We start from the raw sequence: 21,636 nt of genomic DNA, 5'->3' as shown, positions 1-21,636 counted from the left end.
CCGCTGGAGTCAGTGCTGTTACACACAACTGAGTGAAATGATGCAGACGACGTTTGACTACTTTTAAGTTCAATTATTTAACCCTCTGGTGCTGTTTGGTCATTTTAGACAGATTTTTTTTTTTTTATAAAAAAAAAAAAAAAAAAACGCTATTTGATTGGAATGCTACAAAACTCGGTGACATGGCTGTCACTGTGTGACCCTCCCCAAAAAAATGTGGACTTGATTTGAAAAAGATAAAAGGTCATAAAAAGATAATGGAATAGAAGAGTGTTCGGTGTGATGATGATGGGAATGCACCGGAACTGCTGCAGAAAGATGGCATTCACATTGATTGGTGATTTAAAATCATGATGTGAATCTATTTCCCCAGTTCTGCAGATTACTGTGATTGTTGACCAGCAGCTGACCGGACCTCAGGCGTGTGTTTCTGCAGGCGTTCGCTCTCTCAGCTCAGCTCATTGAGCGGCGTGTCACGTTCACGTCTGTGGGGGGTCATTCATTCCTCATGCCTCGCGTGTCTCAGACTTCATTTGTTAGAGGAAACTGAGGGTCGCTGTTTGCCTGTTTTCAGACTGAGGCTCGGCCCCGCCGGACCCCTTGGGCCCCACAGATGCAGCTGGACCGTTTCTCCATGGGAATTCCAGCTGCTAATGTCCAGATGACTTCCTGTTTCCCGAGAGAGAGCCGTGTCTCTTCACCCACACGGAGCTGCAAGCCTGTGCTCGGGGTCAAAGGTCACGGTAAAGAGCCCAACACTTGAGAACAATGAGAACTCGATCCTGTGATTGTCATTATAGCAAACATCGTATACAGCAGCAGCAGAAAAACATTTCTTCATTCAGTCTTCATCACGTCTGAAGTGTGAATCAGCTGGTGTGGAGATTATCAATATCATTTATTAACGAACCACAAACAAACAGTACTGACTGTCATCATCTTCATCTACTGATTCAAACACAAACCTCTGTCTGTCAGATGCTCCGTTTGCATCTTTATAAATTGATATTTTGTATCTGATTTAATCAGATTTTATTTATTAGTCTCTAAACACTTTTACAGAACGCTTGATTTGTAGTAATTAACTCATTTCATGTATAGATCATCTGAAATCTGAATAAATAATCTTTCCATTGATGTATGGTTTGTTATGATAGGACAATATTTGTCTGAGATACAACTATTAGAAAATCTGGAATCTGAGGGAGCAAAAAAATCTAAATATTGAGAAAATCTCCTTTAAAGTTGTTCAAATGAAGTTCTTAGCAATGCATATTACTAATCAAAAATGAAGTTTTGATATATTTAAGGTAGGAAATGTACTAAATATCTTCATGGAACATGATCTTAATATCCTAATGATTTTTGGAATAAAAGAAAAATGGATAATTTTGGCCCATACAATGTATTTTTGAAATATATATTTCATATAAAATAAAATAATTTATAAAATATAATTTGAGCTTACAATATTATTGCATTCTCATATTGCCACTAACCAAATGAAAAATATTATTTAAGAAACATTCATCAGATCAGAAGAAACATCCTGAGGCTTAATGTGGTGCTGACATCAGACACACACACACACACACACACACGTTTGTTTTTGTGAAAAGTGGGTTCATCCCATAGTGTAATGGTTTTTATACTGTATAAACTGTATGTGCTATTGCCCTACACCAACCCTACACCTCCCCTACCCCTCACAGGAGACTGTGCATTTCTACTTTCCCCCAAAAAACTCACTCTGTATGATTTATAAACGTTTTGAAAAGTGGGGACATGGGGCAATGTCCTCATAAGTCACCTTCACCTTGTAATACCAGTCATACCTAGAATCAACAACTAGCAGACGACCTGAACGACTTCTATTGCAGGTTTGAAAAATGTCTAATTTCAAAAATTTCGTTCTCTCCCCACTGCTCTTCTCCCTCTACACATCTAAAGACCCCTCTGTCAAGCTCCTGAAGTTTGCAGATGACACCACACTGATCGGCCTCATCCAGGACGGTGACGAGTCTGCTTACAGACAGGAGGTTAAGGAGCTGCCTGTCTGGTGCAGTCTTAACAACCTGGGCCCGTATTCATAAAGATTCTAAGAATCCTCTCAGAAAACTCTTAATTTAATTAATTTAAAGACTTTTACGTAGGAGTCTTAGCTTAAGAGCGATTCGGGACCGATCTGAGAGCAACTCGGAGTAAGGAAAAGACAAAAACTTTCCTTGGCGCCGGCCCTGCATATTTACTGTGTTTTATAGGAAATGAACAGAGACATACTTACTTACTTTACTTTTGTCATTTAGCAGACGCTTTTGTCCAAAGCGACTTACAAATAAGAAAAAGTAACTAAAACTAAAAAGTTACAACTCTATAAATACTATCTACCCACATATTTAAGAAAATAAAGAAGTTAAATAAAATTAACACATGCATATAACAACAACATTTCAATAATAAACATATCAATGAAAAAAATTAAATAAAAAGCTACTACTATCCCTTGCCGGTGTCCCTGCCCGGTGGAGTCGCACGGTAGAGTCGATGGTCTTTACACTCTTTGGTCTTCACACTAGGAGGGCTTCACACGACGACTGCCGCGACCGCTGCCGCGGTATAATAACGAGCTGATTTTAAATATAAATCACAAATTATAAATCATAAATTATAGAGACATATAAGCCTAATAAGTGCTGTAACAGACCCAAATCATCACTGCTGCATAGTTGCATTTTTCCAGTTGCCAAATATGTTAATGTAGTGATTTCTGGCACTATGGCAATTCTGCGCGGTGTCTGAGATGTTAGCATGTCTTTACACAGTCACACACATGATCCCTGCACGAACTAATGTGTAGTGTCTTATTAACTCACTGTCATGCATTGTGTGCAACACACTTCTTCTCACTCTTCATTTTCATCCATTTTCTCCGCTGTTAAAGAAACTCTTAAGCCCCTTAAAAGTCCTCGTTCATACTCCTAACAAGTTTGACCTTAAGACCTCTTTTAAGGGTTAAGATGCTTTCTGAATTACTTTTTTCTTTACTAGGATTTTTTCTTTAATTCTAAGAATTTTCTTAGAATTTTGTCACTAGGAGCTACTTTTTGCATTAAAATTCTTCATGAATACGGGCCCTGGAGCTTAACACGCTCAAAACGGTGGAGATGATCGTGGACTTCAGGAGAAACCCCCCTGCTCTCCCCCCACTCACCATCATGAACAGCACCGTGACTGCAGTGGAGTCATTCAGATTCCTGGGCACCACCATCTCTCAGGACCTGAAGTGGGATATTCACATTGAGTCCATTGTGAAAAAGGCCCAGCAGAGGTTGTACTTCCTTCGCCAGCTGAGGAAGTTCAACCTGCCACAGGACTTACTGAAACAGTTCTACTCCGCCATCATTGAATCCATCCTCTGCACCTCAATAACTGTCTGGTTCAGCTCAGCTACCAAATCTGACCTCAGAAGACTACGGAGGGTAGTCCGGACTGCTGAGTGAATCATTGGTACAACCCTCCCCACTCTCCAAGAACTGTACTCATCCAGAGTGAGCAAAAGGGCTGGTAAAATCACTCTGGACCCCTCACATCCAGCACACAACCTCTTTGAACTGTTACCATCTGGTCGACGCTACAGAGCTCTGAGCACCAGAACGACCAGACACAGGAACAGTTTCTTCCCTCAGGCAATCCATCTCATGAACACTTGACAATAAACGCGGTACACATAACTCTATTATACATTATTCACCACACACTTATTTTTTTATATACACTTTTTTTCTCCATTTCAAATTTGCACATATCAGACCTGTACATACATAATTGTCTATATTATATATTGTGTTTTTGCGCATTGCCTACTTGAATATTCTTTTATTCTCGGTGTCCTGTCCTTTTGCTGTCTCTCTGTTGCACTGTGGAGCTTCTGTCACTTGAACAAATTCCTCGTATGTGTAAACATACCTGGCCAATAAAGCTCATTCTGATTCCTGTGTCATTATACAAATTGATGTCCTCATTTGTCACAAAAACGCGCGCACACACACGCATACTCTGACTGCAGATCAGATCAACACGGCGGGCTCTGACCTCACGTTCGCAGCAGAGGCTCATGGGAACACTGAGCTGATCAGTGTGTGTGTTCAGTGCAAGGCTTTGAACTTTCCCAGGACAGAAGAGACTGAACTGAACTTCTAAAGGATCTGCTCAGTGTTTTAAATCAGACGGCGCACAGAACGCCGCTGATGCAGCAGCGATGGATCCTCAGAATCAGACTCCTCGTCTCAGAAGAGACTCCGCTGTGATCGGACACTTTGCGATCAGAGACGCCGCATCATGCTGACAGCCGTCTCTCAGATCCACTGGGAATGAATGTCATCGAGTCGGATTACCGGACACTTCTAATGAAAGCACTGAGGCATATAATGAGCTGGACCATGAGAACATCACAAACCATCAGTTTCTTTTCTTTCAGACTGTATTCACAACCACAAATACTTAGTTTTAAAAAAAAATAAAAATAAAATAATGTTTGCTTTCAAGCTTACTTTCGTGTTTATCATGAATTTCTCAACATCTCTCTGCCAATTACTTTCAGTCTTGTACAGAAGCTCATGAAAGAGCTTTAGGCTTTGAATAACTGTAGATAAAAAAAAAAAAAAAAAAAAAAAAAAAGTGTAAGTGTTTGCAACGCAAGACAAATGTTTGCTTTTGAGATGGGTTTGTGATATTTTGAATGCTGTGCTTAATTTTGCAAGAGATGGGAGGCACTTTACATTGTGTGCAATTCTTGGATTTGTGTGCAAAGCTTTGATAAGAGGTACGTTTTGGATATTCACCTTTATTCAGACCAGAAATACACGTGCATACATATCAAATTCATCTATACTAACAAGAAAATGGTGTAGAAATGATTTTCACACTAGCAAATGTATAAACAAGGTCAAATACAGTATGACTAGGGTTAACGAGTGCGAGTAACAAGTTAATGACAGTTTCCTGCTGTTGACCGGAAATGATCGATCTGCTCCATTATAACCGACAACACGAGCGCCTGATGCTCCTCTGGAATAAATGCAGGACAAACCATGCGAAACTCATCCAAACAATACACTCAGCTTAACAAGTGTCATTTATTTTCAGCTCACCTTCAATGATGGGTGATGACAACGATAACATTCATAAGTGGTCACGACCCAGGCTTGAACTCCGGTCTCTGGTGTGATGATTGAGAGATCTACCACTGAGCCACGGAAGTGGTAATGTTGGACTCAAATGAAACACTTAAGGCATTACTCCAGGAAACAAAAAAAAATCTTTGCAAAGATAACTCAAAAGTTCTTCTCGGATCGAGGAATAACAACGTCAAAAACGATGGAAAACCAAAAGAGAAAATAAAAACTCCACAAGGGGAGAAAAAGTCATATCACAAATACAATCAAAGACAGGAACTCAGGATACCTTACTTTGGGTCGCAAGAGAGGCTTAGCGAGACCAGGCAGGAAACACAGGGCAAAGACTCAAAAACCAAGGGAAAGATACACAACTTAAATACACTGGGGGAAACAAGACACAGGTGAGCTGGATAACGCTAACAAGGCCACACGACGAAGAACTAAGGCAAAGGAGAACACAGGGGACCTCTAGAGGCACGGAGACAAACTCCAGGAGGAAGGACGCTGACATAAGTGAACTAATATAATCGCTCAGCAGTGATCAGCATGCCATGACAACCAGTTCTGTTCATTTTCAAACTCTTCTCCGACTCCTATTTTGAAATATTGGTTTTACGCTTCATACAAATATATCTGCTGTGCTTTGTGTGGGGTTTGGATGTTTCCCGCTGTTCAAATGATTGTGTAAGAGAGTATTTCCATGAAAAGGTTTTTTTCTGAGAGCTTCAGCGAGTTTTTACTCCCAAACTCCCAGCGAGGATCTGCTGCTCTTCAGATCTCAGACGCTTCTGTCTCTGAGGAGAATCAAAGACATTCTCAGCAGAAGAGAGCGTCCCAAAAGAGCGTGTTATTTATTTATTTAGACGTTAAACTGCAGTGAAGAAACACGAGAAACTGCCTCAGGGTTCACAGTATATATATGTACTGCTGCAGAATCTGGTTTGTAACTGCAGCTTTGATTTTACATGTTTTGACGAAATGCACCACAGTAAGAGTCCAAGTGAGCTTCTGCAGGACACAGCTGTGATATTTCTGAATAAATCATCAGATTTTCAGGCGGAGAGTGCGAAACATTGAGAGACACGACCAAAATCAGCATCCCCTAAAAACCAAAGGAGAGAAATGATCTGAAGACACTAACAATTTACATCATTACAGACGTGATCTGATCTCTTCAGTCACATGGGAGGATGATGATGATGATGATGATGATGATGAAGGAAATGTGAATCAGGAATGAATGACCCCGATGATGTTTGTTTTGTAGGGAACATTAAAGCATCTTCCTCTCGGGAACATTCCTCCTCCTCCTCGTGTACATGTCAGACTGACTTCAGTGCAGCCGCAGGCTCAATCAGGAAAGATCTGTCTGTGTGTGTGTGTGTGTGTGTGTGAAGGTTAAAGACACTGATGCAAATGACCTGTGACCCCTCTCCAGCGTTTGTCCATCTTGCTCTCCGTTCACTGCACCATAATGATGTTTGTCAGGAGTTTTCTCAACGAATGCTGATTAATTTGTGGTTGAATTTGATTTATTAATCAGCATGTAATTAAGTTAATCGATTGACATCCCTGATCATATCAGGAGAAGCTAACAGGAAACACAGTGAGGTCACTTCCTGTAATCGCACACACTGATCGGAATGAAGATGTTCTCTCTCCTTTGAACTCAAAATGTTCCCAACAATATTAAATGATGCCAGGACAGAAATATTTAAACAATTGGACTGGAAATATAAACAAATGGCTGAAGCTGATTATATAATGTGGAAATTGTTTTTCGCAGCATGTGCGAATGCACAGGAACAGGAAACAGTCTGCGGTTACAGAGGAAGAGCCGCATGGTAACGGATGGATGGACAGATGGAGGAATAAATCCCTTCTCTCGTTCCATGACAAACTGCATCCCACTGGCTGCAGATTAATAAATGCATTTGGAAAGGAAAATATTATTTCCTGTCATATATGACTGATTATAGGAGTATGTTTTACAAGAGAATATTATTTCGGTCATTCTACTTTGAAATTTCACATTTAATTCCATGTGTTACTTGCTGTTTATTTGTAATTATTTGTGAAATTTAAAAATGCTGTCACAATAGGCAGTGCAGCAAAATGTAAAACAGTTCAATAAAACAGTAAAATTCAATTCAATAACCCTATGGGATGAACCCACTTTTCACAAAAACAAACGTGTGTGTGTGTGTGTTTTGCATCAGTCGAGTGCTGATATAATGACTTCTGAAGTCAAACTCCTGCAAACCCTCATCAGCAAATGAACATGTTTCTCTTCAGTCTCAGACGTTCCTTTTTCGTCTGCAGTTGTTCTCAGAGAAACACTCTGATGTATTAGAGATGCATTATTTTGGCAGCGTTCTCACTGCGATGATGAAACTAACCTCCAGCAGGAGCATGCTTCGCTCAGAACGGCTGATTGGCTGTATTTGCGCGGCCTGGCTGGCGGCTCTCTGTGAAATGGACTGTTTTCATGTGTTTCTGAAGCCTCTCAGAGCCTCGGCCGTGTGAAGGTCACATTTATGGCTGCTGTGTTTATTTCACTCGCGGACAAACGCTGGAATCGATGTCTGAGTCCTTCATGTGCCTCTTAAGAGTTCAGTAACTCGATAAAACAAGCTCAGAAACACTGGCGCTCAGCGAGAATCAGATCAATACATCTATCAGACTCGCAGAAGAGACGCTTCTCACAGGATCAGAGTCGTGTCGCACAGTTTGAGGTTTCTGAGGATCAGTATAAACAGGAGGGCAGTGAGATCTGTCCTGGGACAGAAACGCTTGTCTGCAGACTGACTGTATTCCCCCGTCATGGAAAGACTGACACATCAAGAGAGCGAGCGTCAGTGTGAATTCACATGAGAACTGATCCAGACCTCGCTTTATACAGAAGAGAGAGATGAGGACACACAATACATTTCTTATCGTGAACAGATTATCAGGTTTTAAATGAACTCCAGATAAGTAGATCTCAACCAGCAGGCCTCAAGATGACCAAAAACTATTTACATTAAGAAATTATTATTAATTTATTAAGTTAATCGAACTCTAATCTGAATTAAAATGTTAAAAACTTGTAAAATGAAGACAAAAAAAAAGATCTTATATTGTAAGGAAAATAATAACAAAATTAATAAAATATGAATATCCCAGAATAAATGAATTATGGCAATTAAGTTAATATAGCATTACTCCCAGTTTATGCTAATAAAATTAATTACTGTACAGTCTTTTACAATCGCTTGGTCACTTTTCTCATTACTGAAGTCACTTTTTCAAAACTCTTCGCACAGTTCTCCTAACCATCGTTCATCTTGACACAGCAGTTCATTTCACATTCAAACTACACTAAAACTACCGAAACATTTCAATAATGTCTCAAATCAACTCATTCTTACAGGTTTTCACCAAACAAACACTTTATCACTCATAGCACAACAACCTAAAACACACTCACAACAATGCTTTACAATGTTTTCTTTTGTAAAATTTCTTTACAAAACCAGAATAAAACCTTCTACTGTTTATAATTCACTGCAGTATATGTTACATGCTCCATGTTTACTTTACAGTACAAAATGACTCCTAAGGGCGCTTTAGCTCATTAGCACCTTTGGTGCGTACCTGGGTTCGATTGACGTCAGAGTTCGATACGTTTAGTGTGAAAGCTGTCATGTGAATGCAGGTGTGCACCGGGGGACAGAACCCGAGACTACCTGAAGGAGGTGGTCTGAGTTCGATTGCACTCAAACCGTAGCGTGGTTCACATGAATATGAGGGTTTATTCACACCTGTCTTGTTTGGTAAGATGTGCGGATCTTTTGGTCCGGTTTGAATACAGCAGTCGCACTCGGGTGCGAACCAAACAACCGCAGCTGAAGAGGTGGTCTTGTCTTAGTCTTATCTTTTGATAAATGGATGGCTTCTGAATGATTTTGTTTGGAAACATGGATCAGGGAAGACACATTGGTGGGGAAAAAGAGTGGCAGAGAGAGGGAGGACTATAGGTTTGCAATTGTAGCTCCGTGTAGCTTTGCTTTTCTGTTGAATCTCTATCTTACTTTCACTCTCTGTTGTTTAAAGTGATAATATATAACTTAATTCCCACCATATTTCTGGTATTATCTATCAAACTAATTTGATCATTCGCTTTTTAAAACCGCGAGTGCAGCGCGTTAGCATTCGTTAGCCGGTTAGCTTGTCACTCGTGGTTCCATTCGCGTTTTTATTCACGCCTATTATTGTTTTCTTTTTTCTCGCTCCATTTTTCACAAGTTTCTTCAAATAACAGTGGTAAGCGAATCATTCTTCAATCACGGTGGGTAATGGCTTCTTCTCCTGCTATTGTTGTTTGCACTGTTTGCCACATGTACAGTTTATCTCTCTCTGTCGGCGGTGAGGGATCCACATGTGATAAATGCAGGGAATAGTTAGGCTGACAGAGAAGGTTTCAGAATTAGAGACACACATCCAAACTTTAGTTGAGGACAGTAAGAATGTGAGGCTGTAGATACTGCTTTGGATGCGACTAGCTCAGGGAGTGCTGTACATTGTTTGGTTCCAGTAGAGACCGTGCAGCAGGGCAGCTGGGTGACTGTGAGGCGGCCTAGTCTCGGGTCAAAACACCGCTCTTCCGTTCCGATCAGAACATCAGACAGGTTCTCCCCACTCAGTGACACACCCACTGAGAAACCTGATGAAAGTGCTCTGGTTATTGGCGATTCTATTGTACAGAACGTAAAAATAGAGACACCAGCCACCATAGTCCAATGTTTACCGGGAGCCAGAGCGCCTGACATCTTGGCAAATTTAAAAGGGCTGACTAATGCTAAACGTAAAAGTAAAAGAATTGTTATTCACGTCGGCGCTAATGATGTTTTTGATGTTTTCCTATTTAGCACCCAAACTCTGGAACAATCTGATTAAAAGCGCTATACAAAAAATATTGACTTGACTATAACCCTCACAGTGCTGAACATCCATCCATCTATTCCATATATTTTCCCTAGCGTTTGTCCTATGTAGGGTCATGAGGCTGGAGCCTTTTCTGTGTCATAGGCAGGACAACCCCCTGGACAGATGGCCAGTCCATCACACACATTCATATTCACACTCACTTACAGTCTCCAGTTCACCTGTCCTGTATGTCTCTGGATTATGGGAGAAACCCAGAGGAAACCAACATCAACACAGAGAGAACATAGAAACTCCACACAGAAAGACCCCCTGCAGCAGCTGGGACTCCAATACTGCTCATACAGCACCTCATTATACTAGACTCATGATGTGTTTTTGTTGTTGTTGTTGTTGTTTTTTGTAATTATTGCTTCAGAATTTATTTTTACTATATATATATTTTTTCTTAACCTTTTATATGCATTTGTTATTTTTTTTATTTTTCACAAGTAGTTTTTTACGATTGCTATGACAATTTCTTTAATACTTTTAACAATTTTCCTAAATTCTTAACACAGTTAGCACAACATCTGTCTGTGTAGGCCATACAATCAACACATTTCTTGTTGCTTTGACACAAAATGCATACAATTAACACAAATTTTAAATGTTTGAACTTCTTTTACACACAAGCTCAACCAAGACCAAAACAAAGTAATTTTACTGTCAAATTTTCAAATGCTTTCACACTGTATGTCAGAACAGATAACATCATGTTCTAAACCTCACTTGTAGGCTAAAGTCAAAGTGAACATCTGTATATATATTATAAATATGTCCCCTGTATTTTTATGTCCCCTGCGTTAGCTGATAACACCAAATCACTAAAAGAATAAAAAATTGCACAGAATCACAGATCTCCATGATTAGCTTGTTTTTGCACTTCCTGGTTTTCCCTGCTTGAGAATTTCTGTCCAATGAACGGATGACCTTAGCACATGTCTGGTTTTGTTTACAATTCCTGGTTCACTGGCAAAAAGGGCAGTGTGAAAGCGAACCGCACCAAACAAAAAAAATCAAGATTGTATTTGGTCCGGACCAAGTTTTCCCCTTTTGTATAGATGGTAATGAAAGTGAAAGACTAACACTTGTGAAGATGTTCAGCTACATGCAACTGCTTAGATTTTTACATTCAGAATATTTGTCTATATGATATTACTGTAGAAATGTTGCAGATTTCTGTCTTTGAAAACATTATGTAAACCTGTGCAAATTGGCTTGTATAGTACATAAAGTTTTGGGGGCGTTTGTGTCGAAGTGAGAAAAGAGTTCATGTAATCTGACAGATGTCGTCAATGAATGCATTTTGTGCCAAAGCAAAGCACTTTGGTCCACAGAGACCGATGTTGTGCTCGCTGTCTGAAGAGTTCTGAAAAAGTGATTAAGTATTGAGAAATGTGTCCCAGTGATTGTAAAAAACTGTAAAACTAGCAACTACTCATAAATGCAGCACAAATATTGGAAATAACATTGGAAATACTGAAACTGAGTGCGTGATGCAGGTCTAAGGTCGAACCGAAATGAACCGACGCAGATAAAAGCATCACCATCAAATCCCGCTCAGAGAAGCTCATGCAGAATGATCTTCTGCCACCGACACTGAAGCACACTATACTCCTGCGAGCCACAGCGAGTTCACAGACGGAGCGGCTTGGGAGTTAAGAAACTCTTCAGAGGTCATCTGAGAATCCAGTTTCACCAGAGAAACTCTTACTCTTCATTTCCTCACGCTGATCTTTCACAATCAGCAGAGATGGAGAAACATCATCTACATCCACTACTACAGCCATGTTACATTAACAAACCATGATCATCAGAGATTCAACACAGAGAGAGTCTGTTAATGATTCATTCATGAGTCAAACACACGAGGAGCTGCTCATCTGAACACATGAGGACCAAACCAGGCTGACCTCTAGCAATATTATATTCAGAGTGAGTGAGTGTGTGTGAGAGAGATTTGAGACTTCAAACTTCATTTTGTTACAATAAAATGTACATACAAAAATCCCCAGAAAAACCATCCATTTATACAAACCTAAATGACCTCAACAGAAAAGAAAAGCACAGCTCTTCTTCCACTACTTCACAAAGAATCCCATTTAAACACCAAATACATGTATTGATTTATGATAATAGAAATCAATTAAAATCCTACATTTTACAAGTTTAGAGAAAATGGCTACTAAACTTGTTAATATTCATGTCAATTTTCTAGTGACATAAATTGCCATTTTTGCTTGCCCCATCACAAAATTAATCAACTGAGACTTATAACGCCTACTTTTAACATACTTAAAATCACAAATGAATAATTTCTGTAACGTTTCCATCCTTTAAAGGAAGCCAGGAATAAACAAAAGTTCTTTTAATAAGAACCGCGATGTCAGACAAAGGTTACACTTCAAGACAGGACAAAGATTAGAGGGAAACTGTGGACTTTAAAAGGAACCGGAACAAACGAGTAAACAAGATAATTAATTGGAACACAGGTGAAAAGACTAAAGGATGATTAACTAATAACAGGAAACAAGAACAGGAAGAACCAAATAAGGGCAAAAGGGAACTAAACAGAAACAGACACGTAACAATTTCATTGTAAACATGACATTGTAAGAATTAAAAAGCATCTCCAGCATATCAAAAAGGGGTTTCAGCCTTTCACAATACATAAATGCATGAAAAAGTGTTTCTCTTTGTAAACAAAAAGGGCAACAATCAGTACCGTCAGAATTAAACAGAGATAAAAACATTTACAGCAATGGCACCATGCAATATTCTCCAGTTCTTAGCCAAAGGTGACTTATATAAAGCTCTCCATTCTGGTTTTTCATCTATGTTAAGCTCAAGTACATCTCTCCAAGGTGTGTCAGATTTATTGTTCAAAAAAGTTTTATTAAAAGCTTTTACACAATTTGTATATAAACATTTGCCAGGTGCAATTTCTGAACCCACAATTATCAAATCTTCACAGTCTAAAAGCATACATTACATTCTCCCATAATTGGACATATACTTAAATTCAGAAAAGGGTCTTTACAATTGAAATTAATGGACCCCTTTGAATATTGGTCTAACAGTTCTTTTTCCTCTCCAGTGAGGGCCGAGCTCCAAATTTCAAGAGCCTTTTGCACAATTCTACAAGACCTGAGTCTCAAATGTTCAGCAGTTGCAGTCACATTTATGAAATCAGGTCCTGCTATTTGATACAATTAACCGACTGTTGTCACCTCAGCAATCCGCAAAGTTCTTTCTGGTATTGCAAAAGATGTTTCATGTGACCGATCCAGTCGCGAACCGCAGACTAAGGGTTCTTGCAGTAACCAGAAAAGAGAAAGACCAATATTTCCTCTATTAATTCTGAACAGAGACCAGACTTGGAAAAAAAAAAACTGGAGAATCACAGAGTTTTAGTCTTTGATGATCCAGCCAAAACAAAGCTTTGTCCAGGCCTTATAGGACATTTTTGGGAGTAAATAGTTCCACTTATCCAGTCGTCCTTTTACTTTCTCAACAATGCCTTCAAAATTCTTTTTAACAAAATTTTCATTTCCTAATAACACTCCTAAATATTTAAAACTGTCTCTAGTCCACTTCAGACCATCAGGAAGCCTTGGTTCCCCTTTTAACCATTTTCCAACTAAAAAGGCTTTACTAACAGGAAGCTGTTGATCCACTGGCAGACGGAGGTGGGGACGGAGAGCTGGGTTAGTTTATTCTGAAGGGTGTCCGTGATGATGGTGTTAAAAGCGGAGCTGAAGTCCACAAACAGGATCCTCACATAAGTCCCTGGTCTGTCCAGATGCTGCAGGGTGAAGTGCAGTCCCATGTTGACCGCATCATCCACAGACCTGTTTGCTCTGTAGGCAAACTGCAGGGGGTCCAGTAAGGGTCCAGTGATGTCCTTCAGATGAGCCAAAACCAGTCTTTCAAATGATTTCATGACTACAGACGTTAGGGCCACAGGTCTGTAGTCATTAAGTCCAGTAATTTTGTGTTTCTTTGGGACGGGGATGATGGTGGAGCGTTTGAAGCATGAGAGGACTTCACACAGCTCCAGTGATCTGTTGAAGATCTGTGTGAAGATGGGGGCCAGCTGGTCGGCAAAGGTTTTCAGACAGGCTGGTGACACACCGTCTGGACCTGGTGCTTTCCTTCTTTTGTTCTTCCTGATGACCTGGCACACATCATCTTCGCTGATTTGAATTGTAGGTGTGGGGGAGAGGAGGGTGTTAATGGTTGTGTGGAGAGGTGTTCAGGGCGGGTGTGGGGTGTTTTTTCATAACGACAATAAAACTTGTTTAAGTCGTCTGCCAGGTGTTGATTCTCCAGAGTGCTGGGGGATGGTGACTCTTGTAGCTTGTCAGAATAATTCCTCTTTGCCACTCTGATCTCCTTTTCCAGTGTGTATTTGGCCTGTTTGTACAAGAATTTTTTGCCCTTTCTTCTTTGGCCTGACGGAGCTGTCTGAGTTTGGCAGTGAACCATGGTTTGTCATTGTTGTAGATTAGATGAGTCCTGTTAGGAATCCACATATCCTCACAGAAACTGATATAAGATGTTACAGTGAGCTCGTCCAGATCGGTGGCAGCGGCTTCAAAAACAGTCCAATCAGTGAGAGAGAAACAGGCTTGTAAATCCCGCTCTGTTTCATTAGTCCATCTTTTAACAGATCTTAATACAGGCTTTGCAGACTTAAGTTTCTGCCTGTAGGATGGAATAAGATGAACCAAACAGTGATCAGAGAGTCCTAAAGCTGCTCGTGGAACCGAGTGATATGCATCCTTTATTGTTGTGTAACAGTGATCCAATATATTACTGTCTCTGGTGGGGCATGTGATGTGCTGTCTGTATTTTGGCAGTTCACGGGAGAGATTTGCTTTATTAAAGTCCCCGAGAATGATTAAAACAGAGTCCGGGTGTTGTTGTTCACTCTCTGTGATCAGATCAGTGAGTTTCTGTAGAGCTGTGCTCACGTGTGCTTGCGGTGGAATGTAAACACTCACGAGAATGAACGAGCAGAACTCCCGCGGCGAATAGAACGGCTTGCAGTTAATGAAGAGCGTTTCTAGATCTGAGCAGCACATCTTCTTTAACACAGTTACATCTGTACACCACCTCTCATTGATGTAAAAGCATGTCCCGCCGCCGCGCGATTTCCCCGTTGATTAGGCAGATGAATCGCGCTGTCCAGTATGTCGCCATTTAGCCAGGTTTCCGTTTGATAATACCCAGTATTCTAGGTATTATCAAATGGCCAGAGTTTGAGATCGCAGCGGACATGAAGGACTATAATGTGATAAGAGCTCACTCAAATACTGAGGAGCTAAACCATTCAGGGCTTTATAGGTAATTAGCAAGATCTTAAAATGTATACGATGTTTAATAGGAAGCCAGTGCAGTGTTGACAGAACCGAGCTAATGTGGTCATACTTCCTGGTTCTAGTAAGAACTGTATCTGCTGCATTTTGAACCAGCTGGAGTTTGTTTATTAAACGTGCAGAACAACCACCCAATAAAGCATTACAATAATCTAGCCTCGAGGTCATGAATGCATGAATTAATGTTTCTGCATTTTGAACCAGCTGGAGTTTATTACAGTTTTTTATGATCGCTATGACAATACTTTTAACAATTTTCCTCTTAACACTCTTAACACAGTTAGCACAACATCTGTCTGTGTAGGCTATACAATTAACACATTTCTTGTTGCTTTGACACAAAATGCATACAATTAACACAAATTTTAAATGTTTGAACTTCTTTTACACACAAGCTCAACCAAGACCAAAACAAAGTAATTTTACTGTCAAATTTTCAAATGCTTTCACACTGTATGTCAGAACAGATAACATCATGTTCTAAACCTCACTTGTAGGCTAAAGTCAAAGTGAACAGCTGTATATACAGGGACGTGCACAGGAATTTTGAGGGGCAGTTGCTCTGACCTGAAAAAAGGGTCTGATTATTTAGGCTAAACGTGGCAAACGCAGCCTGGGTTTATGAAGATTTTAATTCATTTCATAAAACTTGATGATGATGATGATGATCATTCGTTTGTTATACATCACAAACTCACCTTTTCCGACAACGTTGAGACGCCTCACCCGACAACCGCGACAATCTCGCGCCCGCTCATGCAGGCTCAGCTCAGGTCACGTGCAGCGCTGCAGCAGCCACGTAAACAGAGTTTGCCCTTCCCCTACTGACTTTCACTGTCGGTGCCCGCATAGAAGTGAATGAGGCTTTTTGATTTTTTTAAAATTATTATTATTAATCTAGGCCTACGTGAAAATCTGCATCCATTGTACGATGTTGTTGTTTTTTTTCGTCGGAAGGGCAACGTGAGTCGAAAAGGGCATATGGGCAGTTGCCAGGGCAACCTGAGCAACCCCCCTGTGCACGTCCCTGTGTATATATATATATATATTGTGAACTGAAACACATATGTCCCCTGTATTTTTATTCCACTGCTAACGAGAAACAGCTGATTGAAGTTATGCAAATGTATAAATTACAAGTAATAATAATAAATTAAGTTCTTGTTCTGTCCACACTGGACTATTGCAATGCTCTCTTGGCAGGTCTTCCAGCCAGTTCCATCAAACCTCTACAATTAATCCAAAATACTGCAGCAAGATTAATTTTAATGAGCCGAAAAGGACGCACGTCACACCTCTGTTTATCAATCTGCACTGGCTACTAATAGCTGCTCGCATAAAATTCAAGGCATTAATGTTTGCCTACAAAACCAGCACTGGCTCTGCTCCCCTTTACCTAAATTCATTACTTCAGACTTATGTGCCTCTAGAAGCTTGTGTTCTGGAAGTGAATGATACTTTGTTCATCCTAAAGAGGCACAAAATCACTTTCACAGACTTTTTCATTAACTGTTCCCTCCTGGTGGAATGACCTGCCCAACTCAATCCCAGCAGCCATCTTCAAGAAACGGCTAAGAACACATCTCTTCCATCTTTATTTGACCCTCTAAATCTAGCACTCTCTATTCTAATTCTATTTTATACATCTGTCTTCTTTGTATCTATTATTTGTACCTAGCTGACCCTCTAAAACTAGCTTTCTTTTTTCTATCTACTTGTTTTCTTTCATTAAAAAAAAAAGACAAACAAAAAAACAAAACTTGCTATGTGTACTGCGTTAGCGAGACTTGTCATAGCGCTTGCATGTTGTCGCTCTTTTGTTGGTTTTGATTGCTTCTATTGTCCTCGTTTGTAAGTCGCTTTGGATAAAAGCGTCTACTAAATGTAAATTACATCTGATTCCCATCTAGGAAACACACTCAGCGTCACGTTTCTCGGGAGCAAGGGAACGAGGAGGCGAGGAACTTTTCCAAACATTGAGTTTATTCATTCGACTGCTAGAACACAGGAGACACTGAACACAACCAATGATAAATAACAGCTGACACCAGACTTCTTCTTTTAGGATTTAATGGCGGTTGGCAAACCAACTTAAAAGGTGCATTCACGCCACCTACTGGAAAGGAGTGTGAAGCGTACAATTAATAGGAAGTTTAGAAACAAAAAGCTACTTATTAAAAAAATAAATAAATAAAAAAATAACCAAGAGAAACCGGTATCCTGTTTCCTTTAAATAAACCACTAATTTGCGATATATTCTTGATTGATTATGTCCATCACCCAACAAAACCGGGATTGACAAATCATTTATTTCCAAATATCTTAAAGCTGGACTTAGTTGGAAACGTTCTCTTTCATAAGCCTCACATTTTAGCAGTACATGTTCTACATTTTCTATTAACCCACATTTGTCAATTTCCATTCTCATGTTTTCCTATTCTATGTAAGCATTGATTTAATAAACAATGTCCAATACGCATTCTTGTTATTAAAACATCCTCTTTCCTGTTTCCAGATCTTCTCTCTGAACCAACTTTCTCTTGTATACAGTATAAATGTCTACCTTTTGTTCCTTCTTTCCATTCCTTCTGCCATATTTCCTGTACTTCTTTCTCTATTTTCACTTTCATTTCTGTTTTAATGTCACTTCAATGTCTATTTGAGAATGATGTAATGCCCGTTTAGCCAGATGATCGGCCTCCTCATTTCCATTCACACCCATATGTGATGGTACCCACACAAAAAGTCCATACTGTCTTATTCTAAAAAGACTCTGCATTACTTCATTGATCATATCTTGTCTTGCTAATGATTTTCCACTTGACAAACTGTTTAGTGCTGAAAGAGAATCTGTGCATATTACTGCCTTTGTTGGTTGTACTTCTTCTATCCACTGAAGTGCCAATAATATTGCTATTAGTTCTGCAGCAAATACAGAAATATGATCTGAAGTTCTTTTAGACATTTTAATTTTGAATAGAGGAATATATACTGCAGAGTCTGGATCCTTTGAACCATCAGTGTATAATTGTACTGCACTATAATAAGTATCATCTAAATATTTCTGTACAACTAGACTTTCTAATACACTTGTTTCATTATTATGTTTTTCTTTATGCAATTGGATATCAAAGGCATTGGGAAAAGCCAAGGAGGAATGGCTGACCTAGCCACATTTTCCATGCTTCCACATTGGCCTTCCATCCAAAAATTGATAACTTTTTATATTCATATTCCCAACAGTCCTTCAACACCATTTTAACTGGATGATTATCCGAATGTCCCTTTATACTTATCCAGTACCTCATCCTTAATTTGAGCCTACGAATTTCTTGAGGCATCTCTCCCATCTCTACATGTACTGCTGATAATGGGGATGATCTAAAAGCTCCACAACAAATTTGTATTGCTTGTGATTGTATTGCCTCTAATTTTAAAAGTAGTGTTTTACATGCAGAGTTATATACCATACTGCCATAATCAATAACCGATCTTATCAGAGGACAATATATTCTTTTAAGTGACTGTCTGCAAGCTCCCCAATCAACTCCTGCTAGACATCTCATAACATTTAACGCTTTTTTGCATTTGTCCACCAGTTTCTGGATATGGATTTTAAAATTCAACTTCGAATCCATCCATATTCCTAGAAATCAAACAACAGATGTTTGCTCCAACTCTTGATCATACATTTTAATATTAACTGTAGGATTGATTCTTTTATTAAAACATATTGCCTGAGTTTTTGCTACAGAAAACCGGAAACCCCATTCATTTGCCCAATTCTCTACATTATTAACAGCAGTCTGCATACACCTTTCCACATACGCAACATTACGCCCTCTTTTCCACAACGCACCATCATCTGCATATAACGATCTTCCTATCCCACTATCAACCATTGAAACAAATGTCATTAATCATTAAGTTAAACAGAATTGGACTGCTAACGCTACCCTGAGGTGTTCCATTCTCTATTGTATGCATCTCAGAAAATGCAGTACCCACTCTTATTTGTATAGTTCTATTGAACAAGAAATTCCTGATCCAATTATATATTCTTCCTTTAATTTCCATTCTAACTTAATTAAAAGTCCCTCTTTCCACATCATATCATATGCGTTTTCGACATCAAAAAATACCCCAACTAAAACTTCCTTGTTTACCGGAGCCTTTCTTATTCCAGATTCCAGGCATATTATAGAATCCATTGTATTACGTCCTTTCCTAAATCCACTTTGTAATGGTGACTAAATTTCTCTTCTCAATGACATATACAAGTCTACTCATAACCATACGCTCCATCAATTTACACAAATTAGATGTTAAAGCTATGGGTCTGTAGTTATTTGGCTGCATATGGTCCTTGCCTGGTTTAGCAACTGGCACTATGATCCCATGCTTCCAGTCAGCTGGTAACTTTCCTGACTCCCAAACCTTATTAAAAGGCTCAAAATTAGTTCTAACGATGTTTCTGATAAACGTTTTATCATCTCATAACAAATGTCATCTCTACCTGGAGAAGTTTGTTTAACCCCTTCAAGTGCCTTTTTCAATTCATATAAGGTAAATTCTGAATCCAACGTACATCCAGATGGTGCTGACACCAGACTCAGGGAACACAGGGCTTATAAACAGGAACAGGAAAACCAAATATGGGCACGAGAGGAGGGGAAATACAAGACACAGGAAGATAGGATTGACACTCAGGTGTTGGGGTTCTTTCAATCGCATGACCATATGATATACAGTAAAAGAGGATCTCGTTGGGCTGATCTTGTGTGGAAAAGTGCACTCCTGCATAAATGTGAGATTTTAGAAGATCTGCACCAAAGACTGGTGCCAGAGAAAGGGGACGGGTGGGAGAAGGGACCACTTGTCAATATATGAGATCACATAGAACAATGTGGCATTCCACCATTCCCAGTGCAGTCAGAGACTGGTTTGACACCCATTTGAGAATGATGCCTCTTTTTCTTGGCATCGTTTGACTCCCCTTACCTCAACCCCACTGAGAAATTTTTCTGAGCCTGGAGATGGAAGGCTTTTGACCAAATGTCCCTCCTGGATTCAATGGATGCTGCATACCAAGACATTACAGCTGAACACTGCACGGGTGGATAAGGCATACCAAAAGATTCTTCCCAAGATGCCTTGCCAGATAAGATATCAGGTGTGATGTGGATGAGAACATGTGGCCAAACACAGAAGACAGGGCAGATTAGATTACATTTATTAATAATTCTTCTGTGGCTTTTTCTGCTTTTTCACATAATAAATGAATATATTGCATATCTTTTGTTTTCATGCATTCTGGTTTTCTTTCTTGTTTTTCTAATGTCCTGTTGCAAATAAAGCCTTTAATGCAGCAATTCTGTGTCAGTCTGTTTTTCTCCCATAAACCGTTCATTCTATAAAGCTACTCTGAGACAGTTCATTCAAATTTTGTATTGAATTTCTGCAGCAATAAGAAAAAATACATGCATTTACTAAACCCAAAAAGAAAAAGAAACTGTAGTGTAAAACACAATCTATGATCAATGCAATATACTGTCTATTGTATAAGGTCAGACCTGACACCTAAAATAATGCAGTTTCTGTAATTCAATTTGATGTTAGTGTTTTTATGATATTGTACTATGATTGACTTAATGTTGCTGTTGGAAGAGAACGTGTTAGTGTTTTGGAATAAAAATTAGATTTTGAGACGTGTTTGCAGTGTTTAGGCAGATATGGTGTATTGTGTTAGTGTGTTATTGTAATTTGAAAATTAGTGTTTGAGTTTAGTTTGCAATGTGTGATTTTGAGCATGAAATTAACTGTTTTGTCAATTGTGTGTTGTATTGCTGCGTTAAGAGTTTAGGAAAATTGTTAGAAATATTGAAAAAAATGTCATAGTGATCGTAAAAAACTGTAAACGTGCAGAACAACCACCCAATAAAGCATTACAATAATCTAGCCTCGAGGTCATGAATGCATGAATTAATGTTTCTGCATTTGACATTGAGAGCATAGGTCGTAATTTAGATATATTTTTAAGATGGAAAAATGCAGTTTTACAAATGCTAGAAACATGTTTTTCGAAGGAAAGATTGCTATCAAAAAGTACG

This window comes from Barbus barbus (genome assembly GCF_936440315.1).
Source record: "Barbus barbus genome assembly, chromosome: 44".
In the NCBI taxonomy this organism is placed as follows: Eukaryota; Metazoa; Chordata; class Actinopteri; order Cypriniformes; family Cyprinidae; genus Barbus; species Barbus barbus.
Note: the sequence above shows the minus strand (reverse complement) of the source record.